The 15,118-nt window shown below is 43.6% G+C and overlaps 2 pseudogenes across 1 annotated transcript in view; both read left to right on the top strand.

The window, feature by feature from the left end:
* Positions 1 to 6,806: 6,806 nt before the first annotated feature.
* Positions 6,807 to 11,863, top strand: LOC106577466 (period circadian protein homolog 2-like; annotated as a pseudogene).
* LOC106577467 (procollagen C-endopeptidase enhancer 2-like) overlaps positions 10,705 to 15,118 on the top strand; it is a 31,451-nt pseudogene continuing 27,037 nt past the window's right edge. The window contains exons 1-2 of the transcript XR_014381312.1: positions 10,705 to 10,749; positions 11,015 to 11,080. The product of XR_014381312.1 is annotated as a procollagen C-endopeptidase enhancer 2-like (transcript). The remainder of the gene's footprint in view (positions 10,750 to 11,014; positions 11,081 to 15,118) is intronic.

Genomic DNA, 15,118 nt, shown 5'->3' with positions numbered 1-15,118 from the left:
AACATTTCCCAGGACATAGACATATCTGATATTGGCAGAAAGCTTAAATTCTTGTTAATCCAACTGCACTGTCCAATTTACAGTAGCTATTATAGTGAAATAATACCATGCTATTGTTTGAGGAGAGTGCATCATTTTGAACATGAAAAGTTATTAATAAACATATTAGGCACATTTGGGCAGTCTTGGCACAACATTTTTAACAGAAATACAATGGTTCATTGGATCAGTCTAAAACTTTGCACATACACTGCTGCCATCTAGTGGACAAAATCTAAATTTCCCCTGTGCTGGAATAATACATTATGGCCTTTCTCTTGCATTTCAAAGATGATGGTACAAAACAAATACAAAATAACTTTGTTTTTTTTGTATTATCTTTTACCAGATCTATTCTGTTATATTCTCCTACATTCCTTTCATATTTCCACAAAGGTCAAAGTGTTTCCTTTCAAATGGTACGAGGAATATGCATATCTTTGCTTCAGGGCCTGAGCTACAGGCAGTTAGATTTGGGTATGTCATTTTTGGCGAAAGTTTATTAACAGTCGCATGAAAAATTTGGGAATAGACATAAACTTGTGGAATACGCTCCAAAATGCAGTGTGGTTCAATGATAACTGACATTTTGCCAAGGCAGAGATTAGTGGCTGAGACAGAGATGCACTCACGCGGACAGCAGTGTAGCCTATACATCACTTCAGGTTACATGACTTGTGTAGGCCTAATGAATGATAATGTAACGGTTGTCGTCGGATTGAGGCCAAAACGCAGCGAGTATATGTGTACTCATCTTCTTTTATTATGGAAAGATGGAAAAAACTAAACAAACACATACACCAAATAAAACACAACGACGAATAAACAGTCCTGTAAGGCCATAAGCTAAACATGGAACTATCTCCCCCAAACACTAAACCGAACACATACCCATATATAGGACTCTCAATCAGAGGCAACGAGAAAACACCTGCCTCCAATTGAGAGTCCAACCCCAATAAACTAGACATAGAAATACAAAAGACTAGAGACCACATAGAAATACAAACATAGAACATTACCCAAATACCCAGAAATAATAAATCAAACACCCTACTAATTAACCTCTTGGCGTTCCCCTAGGATAGGGGGGGCTAAAGCGATTTTTGAAAAAAATTCGTGCCCATTTTAAACGGCCTCCTACTCAAACTCAGAAGCTAGGATATGCATACAATTAATACTTGTGGATAGAAAACACCCTAAAGTTTCTAAAACTGTTTGAATGGTGTCTGTGAGTATAACAGAACTCATATGGCAGTCAAAACCCCGAGACAGATGGAAACAGGAAGTGGAATTCTGAATTGCGAACTCAACTTCATCACGTTGCCTATTAATCACACCGTGAGCTATGGTTCATTGAGCACTTCCTATTGCTTTCACTAGATGTCCCCAGTCTTCACAAATTGGTTTGAGCCTTCTACTGTTAAAATTGAATGAATGAGACGCTGTGGAACGTGGTCACATGGAGAGGGCCATCACCATTATGACGCCGGCGCCCCTGGTTACCCTCCCCTTTCGAAACGTTTTGAAACACAATGCAATCGTCCCCCTCAAATCTTATTGGCTCTCTTGTTGAAAAACGCCCTGAAGATTTATGTTATACAACGTTTGACATGTTTGAACGAACTTAAATGGGAAAAAATGCATTTTCTCGAATTGGCTGTCCCGTGGCCGACGAAGCATTTGGATCAGCCTTCAGACGCGCTAACAAGAACAAGCTCTTGGAACATAAAGGAGTCATTTTTTCGGACAAAAATACATTTGTTGTGGACCTGGGATTCCTGGAAGTGCTTTCTGATGAAGACAACCAAAGGTAAGGGATTATTGACAATAGTATACAAGACTAGATGTGATATGCGATTGTTCCAAGATGGCTAGCCTATTGCTATTGCTAGCCTATTGTTCTGAGTATCGCATCCCCTTTTATCGCAAAGTGTGATTACCCAGTAAAGTTATTTTAAAATCTGGCATTACAGGTGCTTTCAAGAGATATTCATCTATAAATCTTAGAATGACAATATTACATTTTAAAAATGTTTTCGAATAGTAATTTAGTAAATTGTAGCTCTGTTTCATCAGATGCATTTGAGGGAAAATAGTTAGTCAACGTTACGCACCAATGCTGTTTTATATATAAATATGAACTTTATCGAACAAAATAATGCATGTATTGTGTAACATGATGTCCTAGGTGTGTCATCTGATGAAGATTGTCAAAGGTTAGTGCTGCATTTAGCTGTTTTTTGGTTATTTGTGATGCATGTGGTTGGTCGGAAAATGGCTATGTGGCTACTTTTACGATATACTCCTCTAACATAATCTAATGCTTTGCTTTTGCTGTAAAGCCTTTTTGAAATCGGACAACGTGGTTCGATTCAGGAGAGGTGTATCTATAAAACGATATAATTTGAAGAAAATAAAAAAATAATAAATTATTACATTTTTTATGCTAATGGCGATATGATTTTTCGCTGGATGTCCGTCCCGCATACGGGACGGAGGCCGCACAGGGGATAAACCACCACCCCGAACCACATAAAACAAATACCCTCTGCCACATCCTGACCAAACAACAATAACAAATAACCCTTATACTGGTCAGGACGTGACAGATAAATCTCCACTTTTTGGTGTTTTGTAAGTGATGTCTCTTTGCATTTATCAAATGGCACTGTTAGGACGCCGAAATTATTTTAGAGTGGAGTAGCATAATAGCTGGAATAGTAACTGAAGGCTGGACACATGTAGCCTGTTATAATATTATCTCCTGCAGAATGAAGTGTTCCTCACAATGAAATGATAGAACAAATGTTAATCATCTCGGGGTAAGTAATGAATAAATATTATTTATTTATTTCAGAATCTGGAGAGAATGTGAACCTGTTGTGTAGCCTGACGTGCAATTTCTTTCATTGACAAAAGCTGACAGTATTTCAATGTCAACCACAAATTATGCATCCAAGATGAATTGAAATACTATCAGAAACATTTTGGATCGTTTTAACAGCTTTCCATTTCCTTAAATCCATTCAAAAGTCATTTGGAAATATCCCTGGTCCCTAAACGTCCTCGCTCCATGAGAGAAGCAGAAATTAATCAGAAAACTTTACCAATGTCAACTAGATTGTTGATGATGCATTGATCATTCTATCGATTTATGACATTCTGGTGAGCAAGGCATTATTTAGTATTCTAGAAATAACAGAAGAGAAGCTGTCCTCCGGCCCAGCCCGAGTGGCCCGCCTGTCCTCCAGCCCAGCCCGAGTGACCCGCCTGTCCTCCGGCCCAGCCCGAGTGGCCCGCCTGTCCTCCGGCCCAGCCCGAGTGGCACGCCTGTCCTCCGGCCCAGCCCGAGTGGCCCGCCTGTCCTCCGGCCCAGCCCGAGTGGCCCGCCTGTCCTCCGGCCCAGCCCGAGTGGCCCTCCTGTCCTCCGGCCCAGCCCGAGTGGCCCGCCTGTCCTCCGTCCCAGCCCGAGTGGCCCGCCTGTCCTCCGGCCCAGCCCGAGTGGCCCGCCTGTCCTCCGGCCCAGCCCGAGTGGCCCGCCTGTCCTCCGGCCCAGCCAGAGTGGTACGTCTGCCAGGGTCAGCCCGAGTGGCCCGTCTGCCCGGCGCAGCTATCGGCGCCACCGAAGTGGGTGATGCCGAAGGTGGAGCGAGGTCCACGTCCCGCACCTGAGCCACCTCCAGGATAGGTGGGTTGGGGAGGGAGGGTGTAGCACAGTGCCGTCGTTGACAGCAGCCACCCTCCCTTCCCTCCCTTATTGTTTAGGGGGTATTGTTTATTGGTTTTGTTGGGGTATTGGGGATTTTTTTTGTAATTTTTTTTTAGGTGCATTCTGAGTTCTGCACCTTTGGGGGGGGGGTACTGTCACGTCCTGACCAGCAGAGGGAGTAATTGTATTCGTTTTGGTCAGGGCGTGGCAGAGGTTTTTGTGTTTTGGTATGTGTGTCTACGTTCTGTCTAGCTTTGGTTTTCTATGTATAGTTAATTGAGGTGGGACTCCCAATTGAAGGCAGGTGTGTTGAGTTGCCTTTGATTGGGAGTCCTATATTAGTAGGGTGTGTTTGTCTGTGTGTTTGTGGGTAATTGTTTGTGAGCACTGCGTTTGTTAGCCTGCTACACTGTTGCCGTCGTGAGTAATGTTTATTGTTTTTTTCCCTGTGGATGCTTTTCTCGTGTTTTGATTAAAAAGATGAGTATCCACATTCCCGCTGCGCCTTGGTCTTCTCTCCACTACGACACATGTGACAATAATTCATTGTATCACAATTCCACTGGGTCAGAAGTTTACATACACTGAGTTCACTGTGCCTTTAAACAACTTGCAAAATTCCAGAAAATTATGTCATGGCGTTAGAAGCTTCTGATTATCTAATTGACATCATTTGAGTCAATTGGAGGTGCACCTGTGGATGTATTTCAAGGCCTACCTTCAAACTCAGTGTCTCTTTGCTTGACATCATGGGAGAATCAAAAGAAATCAGCCAAGACCTCAGAAAAAAAATTGTAGACCTCCACAAGTCTGGTTCATTCTTGGGAGCTATTTCCAAATATCTGAAGGTACCATGTTCATCTGTACAAACAATAGTACGCAAGTATAAACACCATGGGACCACGCAGCCATCACACTGCTCAGGAAAGAGACACGTTCTGTCTCCTAGAGACAAACGTACTTTGGTGCGAAAAGTTCAAATCAATCCCAGAACAACAGCAAAGGATCCTTTGAAGATGCTGGAGGAAATAGGTACAAAAGTATCTATATCCACAGTAAAACGAGTCCCATATCGACATAACCTGAAAGGCCGCTCAGCAAGGAAGAAGCCACTGCTCCTAAATCGCCATAAAAAAGCCAGACTACGGTTTGCAACTGCACATGGGGACAAAGATCATACTATTTGGAGAAATGTCCTCTGGTCTGATGAAACATAAATAGAACTGTTTGGCCATAATGACCATCGTTATGTTCGGAGGAAGAAAAGGAAGGCTTGCAAGCCGAAAAACACCATCCCAACAGTGAAGCACGGGAGTGCCAGCATTAAAGTGTTGGGGGTGATTTGCTGCAGGGGGGACTGGGTGCACTTCACAAAATAGTCGGCATCATGAGGCAGGAAAATTATGTGGATATATTGAAGCAACATCTCAAGACGTCAGTCAGGAAGTTAAAGCTTGGTCGCAAATTGGTCTTCCAAATGGACAATCACCCCAAGCATACTTCCAAAGTTGTGGCAAAATGGCTTAAGGACAACAAAGTCAAGGTATTGGAGTGGCCGTCACAAAGCCCTGACCTCAATCCTATACAAAATGTGTGGGCAGAACTGAAAAAGCATGTGCGAGCAAGTAGGCCTACAAACCTAACTCAGTTACACCAGCTCTGTCAGGAGGAATGGGCCAAAATTCACCCAACTTATTGTGGGAAGCTTGTGGAAGGCTACCCGAAACATTTGACCCAAGTTAAAAAATGTAAAGGCAATGCTACCAAAGTGTATGTAAACTGAAATAAAAGCTGAAATAAATCATTCTATCTACTATTATTCTGACATTTCACATTCTTAAAATAAAGTGGTGATCCTAACTGACGTAAGACAGGGAATATTTACTAGGATTAAATGTCAGGAATTGTGAAAAACTGATTTTAAATCTATTTGGCTAAGGTGTATGTAAACTTCCGACTTCAACTGTATTTAAAACCAAATACTTTTACTCAACTAGTATTTTACTGGGTGACTTTTACTTCATTTTCTATTACTCAAGTATGACAATTGGGTACATTTTTCACCACTGATAGGAGCCTTACACCTGTGAGTAAGCTTGAAAGTGAGTAAATTTACATAATTTAAATGCGCGCCTTTTGATTTGTCGTGAATGTTTGCCAAACAATTAAGATCACACTTTTGAACATTCTGTCCAGGTGAGAGATGTTCATCTTGTCTGGATGCTCAAAACCAGTGCTTGGCTTGGGCCTGAACACACTGGTACTGAGTACCTACCGGCACCTGAAATACTAATTCTACTGCTTGAATACTGGTACCTCTTATAGAATATTGGCGTAATTGCGAAGTTCCAGCACCTAAATATAAACAGTATCGGCACTCAAAATGAGTACTGGCACCTATTTCAGTCCACTTCAAGCACTAATCATAGCCTCATAGTTGTATGGTCTTTTGGCTCATGTTAGTCAGTGAAGTGAAGAACATCAAGTTGTTGTCACCATCACATTTATATTTTTAGATTACTCCTATAAACAGAATTACCTCTGCAAGTTGTTTGTTGGCAGTTCCTTTCAATCAGTATACCATGATTCCCTGTTTGGGACTTGGTCACATATGTATCAACCTGGGTTGCCTGCACATTTTGTTCCAAAGTAAATTGGCGACAATTGTCCGAAAATCTAGCCTCAGGTTTGGGGGCCACAGTTGACTTTCCAGTCAAAGGCAAGGTCACTCATCATCACACGAGGCTACGGCTCTGTTATACATGAATAGATGTGTATTCACACAGGCTCACTGCCTATGAACATGAACCACTTGAATGAATATTTTATCTACACATTTTACTTAAAACCCACAGATATAATACATTATGATGCTGTTATAATGCATTGGTGAGCCATTTACACAAACCTCTACAGTTAATCATGTTGAATTGACTGACTGAGATCATTAATAGTGCACAAGCTCTGCCTATTACTGTAAATAGGCGTGTCAGAACAGAGAGACCCTCTGGCTCTGGGCATCACCTTAACTCTCAGGGACCCCAACGTCGGTCCTATGGATTCAACCCCCATATCTACCTACCCCCTCCCCATGCCCATGGGGCCCCCCACCACCTCCTCCTCCTGGCCAGCCTCTGTGGGATCCCAGGCCAGCCTGGCCTCTTTGCTCTACCCCCCAGGGATGCTCCCCATCTACCCTCCTCTCTCCCAGCCCATTGGCATCTCCTCCATGCAGAACCAGATGGTACCTCCCATGATGGCCCTGGTGCTGGCCAACTACATGTTCCCCCAGCTTAACCCTAACATGACCCAGATAGCCACAGCCATGGGCACACCTATGGGCACAGCGATGAACATGATGGGAAGCCCCATGTCCCAGCCAGGAGCCAATGTGGTTACCCCCAGCCCACAGCACTACTTAAACCCCAATGCAGTATTCCCCTTCCCCGGTACCAACGGAATACTGCATGCAGTATTTTGGGCTGGGGGTAACCACATTGGCTCCTGGCTGGGACATGGGGCGTCCCATCATGTTCATCACTTTGCCCATGGCTGTGGCTATCTGGGTCATGTTAGGGTTAACCATGCCTCATGCCTACTATGCCCTCGCTCATGCAAACCGCCATGCCCATCCAGGCCCAACGGCCAGCCTCTGGCTCTAGCACCCCCCAGTCATGTAGTCAAGTACCGGCCGAACGTGAGGGCGCAGAGTCGCCCCTATTCCACTCTCGCTACTCCTCCCCCCTCAACCTGCTGCAGCTGGTGGAGGAGCTGCCCAACAACCAGCTGGAGGTCGCCACGGCGCTGGCTGCTGCCGCGCAACGGGCCACGCCACCCGCACAAGCGAGTCAGGAGAGATCGGCAGATAACTCCAACGAGAATGTGAGTTGAAAATATTTCACTTATAGTACATCTTGCTCCATTATAGTAGCAACTCAATACTTACAGCTAAGGCATTACTCAATTTGAACCTTTCTCTCCCTCCTTCCTCTTTTCAGGTCAACGATTCCAACCAGTATGCTGAGTCCACCTCCAGTGACCTACTGGACTTGCTCCTGCAGGAGGACTCTCGCTCAGGCACCAGCTCAGCCGCTTCTGGCTCCGGGTCCTCTGGATCAGGGTCTTCAGGATCCTTGGGCTCCAACGGCTGCAGCTCCTCAGTGCGTGGAACTAGTAAGTACTCCCTCAATACTGCCTATCTAAAATGGCAAGGGCAATTATAATATACTGTGGTGACGTTGAGGCATTAAAATGTCAACAATCTAATATCACCCAAATCCTTTACATTTTAATCAGATATCGCCTAGGGTGTCAAATATACGGGCATTTGGTTTGAGTTAATCCCCCCCAACATTTTTTTGGGGGGGACTAAACCAAATCGAAACTGTGTAGAAATGATAATGTACCTATATTCATACAGTTTCCTGACTGTGTCCAGCTCACTAATAATCACAGAAATGAAAGCTAGACAGTCAGCAAGCATCGAAAATTCAAGAAACGAAAATGACAATTTTTTATTAAAATTGACAGCTTGGAAATGTAACACATTTTCAGTGCATTGAAGACTGAATGCGTGCCCCAAGGGCAAAATGATACCCCTGACCTAGAGCCAGGTTTTCACTCCAAAGTCAAACAGAATACCTCAATCACATACTGTTGACACTTAACTAGCTAGCATTGAATTAAGGTCTCACCTCATCATCTTCAACGTCTTTCCCCAGGTCGCAGTCAGAGCAGCCGTACCAGCTAGCACTTTGGCAGCATTGACTCGTCAGAGAACGACCACTCCGGCAAGCAGCCAGCAGGTGGCAGTGGAGCAGGGGAAGATGGAGAGGAGCAGTTCATCAAGTGTGTCCTGCAGGACCCCATCTGGCTCCTCATGGCCAACACGGATGACAAGGTGATGATGACCTACCAGCTACCCTCCAAGGACAGGGAGACGGTGCTGCGGGAGGACCACAAGGCCCTGAGGGCCATGCACAAACACCAGCCACGCTTCACTGAGGAACAGAGGAGAGACCTGAGCCAGGTCCACCCCTGGATACGCACTGGTTGCCTGCCCCACGCCTTAAACATCTTAGTGAGTAAACCCTACACAAAACGACCTTATTAAAATAAAATATGTCCTCGTATAACAAAGAATGGAATATACATTTTGAAGGAATATTAATACATCTAGACGTTCCGCTAGCGGAACACCTGCTCCAATATCCAATGATGGGCGTGGCGCGAAATACAAACTCCTCTAAAATACAAAAACTTCAATTTTTCAAACATATGACTATTTCACAGCATTTTAAAGATAAGACTCTCCTTTATCTAACCACACTGTCCGATTTCAAAAAGGCTTTACAACGAAAGCAAAACATTAGATTATGTCAGCAGAGTACCAAGCCAGAAATAATCAGACACCCATTTTTCAAGCTAGCATATAATGTCACAAAAACCCAGAAGACAGCTAAATGCAACACTAACCTTTGATGATCTTCATCAGATGACAACCCTAGGACATTATGTTATACAATACATGCATGTTTTGTTCAATCAAGTTCATATTTATATCAAAAACCAGCTTTTTACATTAGCATGTGACGTTCAGAACTAGCATACCCCCCGCAAACTTCCGGGGAATTCGCTAACATTTTACTAAATTACTTACGATAAACGTTCACAAAAAGCATAACAATTATTTTAAGAATTATAGATACAGACCTCCTCTATGCACTTGATATGTCCGATTTTAAAATAGCTTTTTGGTGAAAGCACATTTTGCAATATTCTAAGTACATAGCCCAGGCATCACGGGCTAGCTATTTAGACACCCGGCAAGTTTAGCACTCACCAATATCAGCTTTACTATTATAAAAGTTTGATTACCTTTTGTTGTCTTCGTCAGAATGCACTCCCAGGAATGCTACTTCAATAACAAATGTTGGTTTGGTCCAAAATAATCCATCGTTATATCCGAATAGCGGCGTTTTGTTCGTGCGTCCCAGACACTATCTGAAATGGTAAATCAGGGTCGCGCGCATGGCGCAATTCGTGACAAAAAAAATCTAAATATTCCATTACCGTACTTCGAAGCATGTCACCCGCTGTTTAAAATCCATTTTTATGCCATTTTTCTCATAAAAAAAGCGATAATATTCCGACCGGGAATCTCCTTTTAGCTAAACTGTCGACGCGGGCACGAGCCTGAGTCTCACAGTACTGTAACCAGCCACTACCCAAACGCGCTACTTTTTTTCAGCCAGAGCCTGCAAAGCCACGATTCAGCTTTTGGCCGCCTTCTGAGACCCTATGGCAGCCGTAGGAAGTGTCACGGGACAGCTAAGATCCTCACTCTTCAATAAACAGAGACAAGAAGAACGACACCTTGTCAGACAGGCCACTTCCTGCCTGAAACCTTGTCAGGTTTTTGCCTGCCAAATGAGTTCTATTATACTCACAGACACCATTCAAACAGTTTTAGAAACTTTGGAGTGTTTTCTATCCATATGTAATAAGTATATGCATATTCTAGTTACTGGGTAGGAGTGGTAACCAGATTCAATCGGGTATGTTTTTTATCCAGCCGTGTCAATACTGCCCCCTAGCCATAACAGGTTAACAGTAGGAATATTAACTTTATTATTAGCAAACTTACTTTCAACCACAACATGATTGTGATACTGTAAGTGTTTTGGATGTCGCCTAACTCTCCTTTACCCCCCTTTCTCTCAGGCATGTATGGGGTGCAAGTTTTCCCCCACTATCGTGCTCGCTGCTCCGTTTGACTTGGAGATCCACGACATGGAGCTGTGCAGCATGCTGGAGACTACAGAAAAGGCCTCCACTGATACTCAGGAGAAAGCCACTTTACTCAAGACCGCCATGGACCAGGAGGTGAGGCTCACAGAGAGGAGCAGCAGGAGGATGTGACGAACACCAAAACATAAGGCAACGGCCAGGAAATGACAACAGAGGAGCAGGAAGTGACCTCGCTGACGGAGGAGAAGGCGAGCGCCGCTGCAGAAACTGACACGACCCACTGAAGGGTTGAGATGGATCAAGAATACTAAGTCATTGTGAGTTTTCCTTCCACCTGACAGACAGCATTTTAATAGATGCATATTCCAGGCCCAAATGTCAAATACTAAGCTGAGAGACTCAAGACTTTTGCGGGTAATCGAAGTGCATACTTTTCGTATTAGCTGGAACTACTGCCATTTCCCAATTGGCTGGGTCCAATCAGTCACTTCGCTTTGTGTATTCCTTCACCAGTATGAAGAAGTTGTTGTGACCGAGGCAGTCATGGCAGAAAAGCCATGGCTGCTAGGAGACCCCTGGGTATTTTTCTCTGTTGGAATGTTTTCCCTGATAACCTGGGATTGCTGTACATTTTTAGTTTTCTGCATTGTTTTCCAATAATTATTTTCACAAAAAACAAATGCCTGTTAAATGAGTAGATCAGTGAGACCAAATTTACACGAGCAGGTTTACATTATTTTGTAAGCAGTATGTATATTTTTATATTTTATATCACAAAATTCTGTCCGACATGAAATTTAAATTGTCTGTGTTTGTGACGTGTGTTTGGTAAAAAGCAAACATTTTGAAAATCAAAGTACCATCTCATCTCAAGGGAGTAGACATGGGTGTTTCTGTGGTAACACAATCCAATTCAGTCTCATTCTGGACAACGGGGTGATGGTTGACCTTCTGGGACAGCAAGTGGCAATCGTCCGGGGTGACCGCTGCCGCCGTTCCTGATTGGCTGGGCATTAATGGTCACCCTGCAGCGAAACGGTCCATGAAACTTTGCTGCAGACAACTTTTTTTTCTGGAAAACAGGTCAGGATACTGAACTAGGTCAACTTTCAGCTTCCATAGCAACAAAGATAACATACTTTTGATTTGAGGCATCCATCATAAGGGCCTGAATACTAAAAAACAGATTATCTAGTTATGGATGGTACGGGCCGATGGCAATGCTCTGATTGGTAAAAAGGAGTTTGAACAACATTGGAGGCATTTCAGAACATTAAGTGCAGAGTTTTTAGAGAATCTCTTTCTCTCTCCCTCCCTCTTCTGTATGGAACTATACTAGTAATGTGATATTCAGCTTCATTGTGTCAGTGGTCTACAACAGTTTCCTAATTATTTTTGTGAATTTGTATAAAAAATTATTTAAAAGAAATTATATCCCATGTTTAATGACTTGTCTTTTTCAGTATTGACACATGGAATGTAGCCTTTTAAACACGTCCTGTACACACTGTAACTTTTTAGGTGCAGTATAATAAACTCCCACACAGTTTATACATCTCTGACCGCAAACAAGCTCGTAATGCTGCTCTGACAAGGTAGGGTGTGCGACCATGGAAAGTCAGTCAAAGGGGAACATGAAAGAGAAAGGAGATGATGTCTATTTTCCTCTGAAACATATATATATATATATATATATACTGCTAAAAAAAATAAAGGGAACACTTAAACAACACATCCTAGATCTGAATGAAAGAAATTATCTTATTAAATACTTTTTTCTTTACATAGTTGAATGTGCTGACAACAAAATCACACAAAAATAATCAATGGAAATCCAATTTATCAACCCATGGAGGTCTGGATTTGGAGTCACACTCAAAATTAAAGTGGAAAACCACACTACAGGCTGATCCAACTTTGATGTAATGTCCTTAAAACAAGTCAAAATGAGGCTCAGTAGTGTGTGTGGCCTCCACGTGCCTGTATGACCTCCCTACAACGCCTGGGCATGCTCCTGATGAGGTGGCGGATGGTCTCCTGAGGGATCTCCTCACAGACCTGGACTAAAGCATCCGCCAACTCCTGGACAGTCTGTGGTGCAACGTGGCGTTGGTGGATGGAGCGAGACATGTTGTCCCAGATGTGCTCAATTGGATTCAGGTCTGGGGAACGGGCGGGCCAGTCCATAGCATCAATGCCTTCCTCTTCCAAGAACTGCTGACACACTCCAGCCACATGAGGTCTAGCATTGTCTTGCATTAGGAGGAACCCAGGGCCAACCGCACCAGCATATGGTCTCACAAGGGGTCTGAGGATCTCATCTCGGTACCTAATGGCAGTCAGGCTACCTAATGGCAGTCTGGCGAGCACATGGAGGGCTGTGCGGCCCCCCAAAGAAATGTCACCCCACACCATGACTGACCCACCACCAAACCGGTCATGCTGGAGGATGTTGCAGGCAGCAGAACGTTCTCCACGGCGTCTCCAGACTCTGTCACGTCTGTCACGTGCTCAGTGTGAACTTGCTTTCATCTGTGAAGAGTACAGGGCGCCAGTGGCGAATTTGCCAATCTTGGTGTTCTCTGGCAAATGCCAAACGTCCTGCACGGTGTTGGGCTGTAAGCACAACCCCCACCTGTGGACGTCGGGCCCTCATACCACCCTCATGGAGTCTGTTTCTGACCGTTTGAGCAGACACATGCACATTTGTGGCCTGCTGGAGGTCATTTTGCAGGGCTCTGGCAGTGCTTCTCCTGCTCCTCCTTGCACAAAGGCGGAGGTAACGGTCCTGCTGCTGGGTTGTTGCCCTCCTACGGCCTCCTCCATGTCTCCTGATGTACTGGCCTGTCTCCTGGTAGCGCCTCCATGCTCTGGACACTACGCTGACAGACACAGCAAACCTTCTTGCCACAGCTCGCATTGATGTGTCATCCTGGATGAGCTGCACTACCTGAGCCACTTGTGTGGGTTGTAGACTCCGTCTCATGCTACCACTAGAGTGAAAGCACCGCCAGCATTCAAAAGTGACCAAAACATCAGCCAGGAGGCATAGGAACTGAGAAGTGGTCTGTGGTCCCCACCTGCAGAACCACTTCTTTATTGGGGGTGTCTTGCTAATTGCCTATAATTTCCACCTGTTGTCTATTCCATTTGCACAACAGCATGTGAAATTTATTGTCAATCAGTGTTGCTTCTTAAGTGGACAGTTTGATTTCACAGAAGGGTGATTGACTTGGAGTTACATTGTGTTGTTTAAGTGTTCCCTTTATTTTTTTGAGCAGTGTATATATATATATATATATATATATATATATATATATATATATATATATTTAAAAAAAAATATATACAAATGAAATGAAGTTTAAAGAAAATACAAATGATAGCCAAAATATATATAGTAAAACTTTTGTGGTTAAATTCCCATGTACGGATGTTTTTTTGCATTATATAGCGAATGTGCCCACTCTTCTTGCACGTGCGCCTTAGTCAACCGCTCGCCGATTGCCTACATCAGGGGTTCCCAAACTTTTTCACTCGGGGTGGGCCCTTCTAGCATTGGGGAACATCCTGCGCACAGCCCATTAAGTTTTCTCAATATTCTAAGAACATTAATTTAAATAGAACCATGAGGAAACCTGCTGGAAACTTTATGCTGAAGCATTGGAATTCCCACAGGAGAACGTTGTTTCTTAATATTCTCTGAACTATTTGAGAACATTCTCAATGTCAAACCAGTTGGAGAACGTTCCTAGAACATTACCAAAAATGTAATTTAAATGTAACCACCAGGAAACGTTCTGTTAAAGTAATGAAATACCAATGCGCTGAGAATGTTACAAAGCCAAGTAACTATCCTGCACCATTCCCAGAAAGTTGTGGGAAGATTGTATGCAAAATAACCATAGGACAACCACACTCTCACCAAGCTCTAAGAAACATATGGTTCTCAGAATGTTATGTGCTAGCTGGGCTCCAGAGTCAAAATGTCCTGATTGATTCAAACTGAAGCTGATCTCAGCTGGGCTGGAGAAGCCACACTGAATGATGCTAATCACACTTTTGTGTATTTATCAGTTGCCTGTCGGCTGAATCACTCCTCACAACTGAGAACTGTACCTCTGTGACAATGACCTGCAAGATTCAGGAGTGAAGTTTATCTGTGGTGTGTTGTTGGGTCCACACTGTAAACTGGAAATATTGTGGTGAGTACCTATATTTGCCTAAGACTTATGTTATCGCATGTTACTGTTATCACTGGTCAGAGATGTGAATCAGTCACCGAAAGGTTGGTTCAAATCTAGGGCCTTCAGCTAGGTCACTAGCATCCCCTTTGTCTTTTGATGTTTGTCCATTATATTTGTTTTAATCTTGTGAGACCAAGTTGGAGCCTGTGTGTGTAGAAGAGGACAAGCAGTAGACTGTTCATCAGGATTCCATGTAGATTTTTAGGCCATGATTCAATCCTATCGCGCTTAGTCAGCTTTGCACCATTTAAAGGCCATGTTCCCACATTCCCACATTCACAGTAAATGTCAAGCGCTCTATAATGCAGATCTACCGCTGATCAGTTTGAATCCTGGCCTAAAATATTGTTGTGAGTGAATAGCATGAGTG

This window comes from Salmo salar, chromosome 18 (genome assembly GCF_965601325.2).
Source record: "Salmo salar chromosome 18, fSalSal1, whole genome shotgun sequence".
In the NCBI taxonomy this organism is placed as follows: Eukaryota; Metazoa; Chordata; class Actinopteri; order Salmoniformes; family Salmonidae; genus Salmo; species Salmo salar.
The sequence above is the reverse complement of the archived record's forward strand: the minus strand, read 5'-3'. Positions and strand labels throughout refer to the sequence as shown.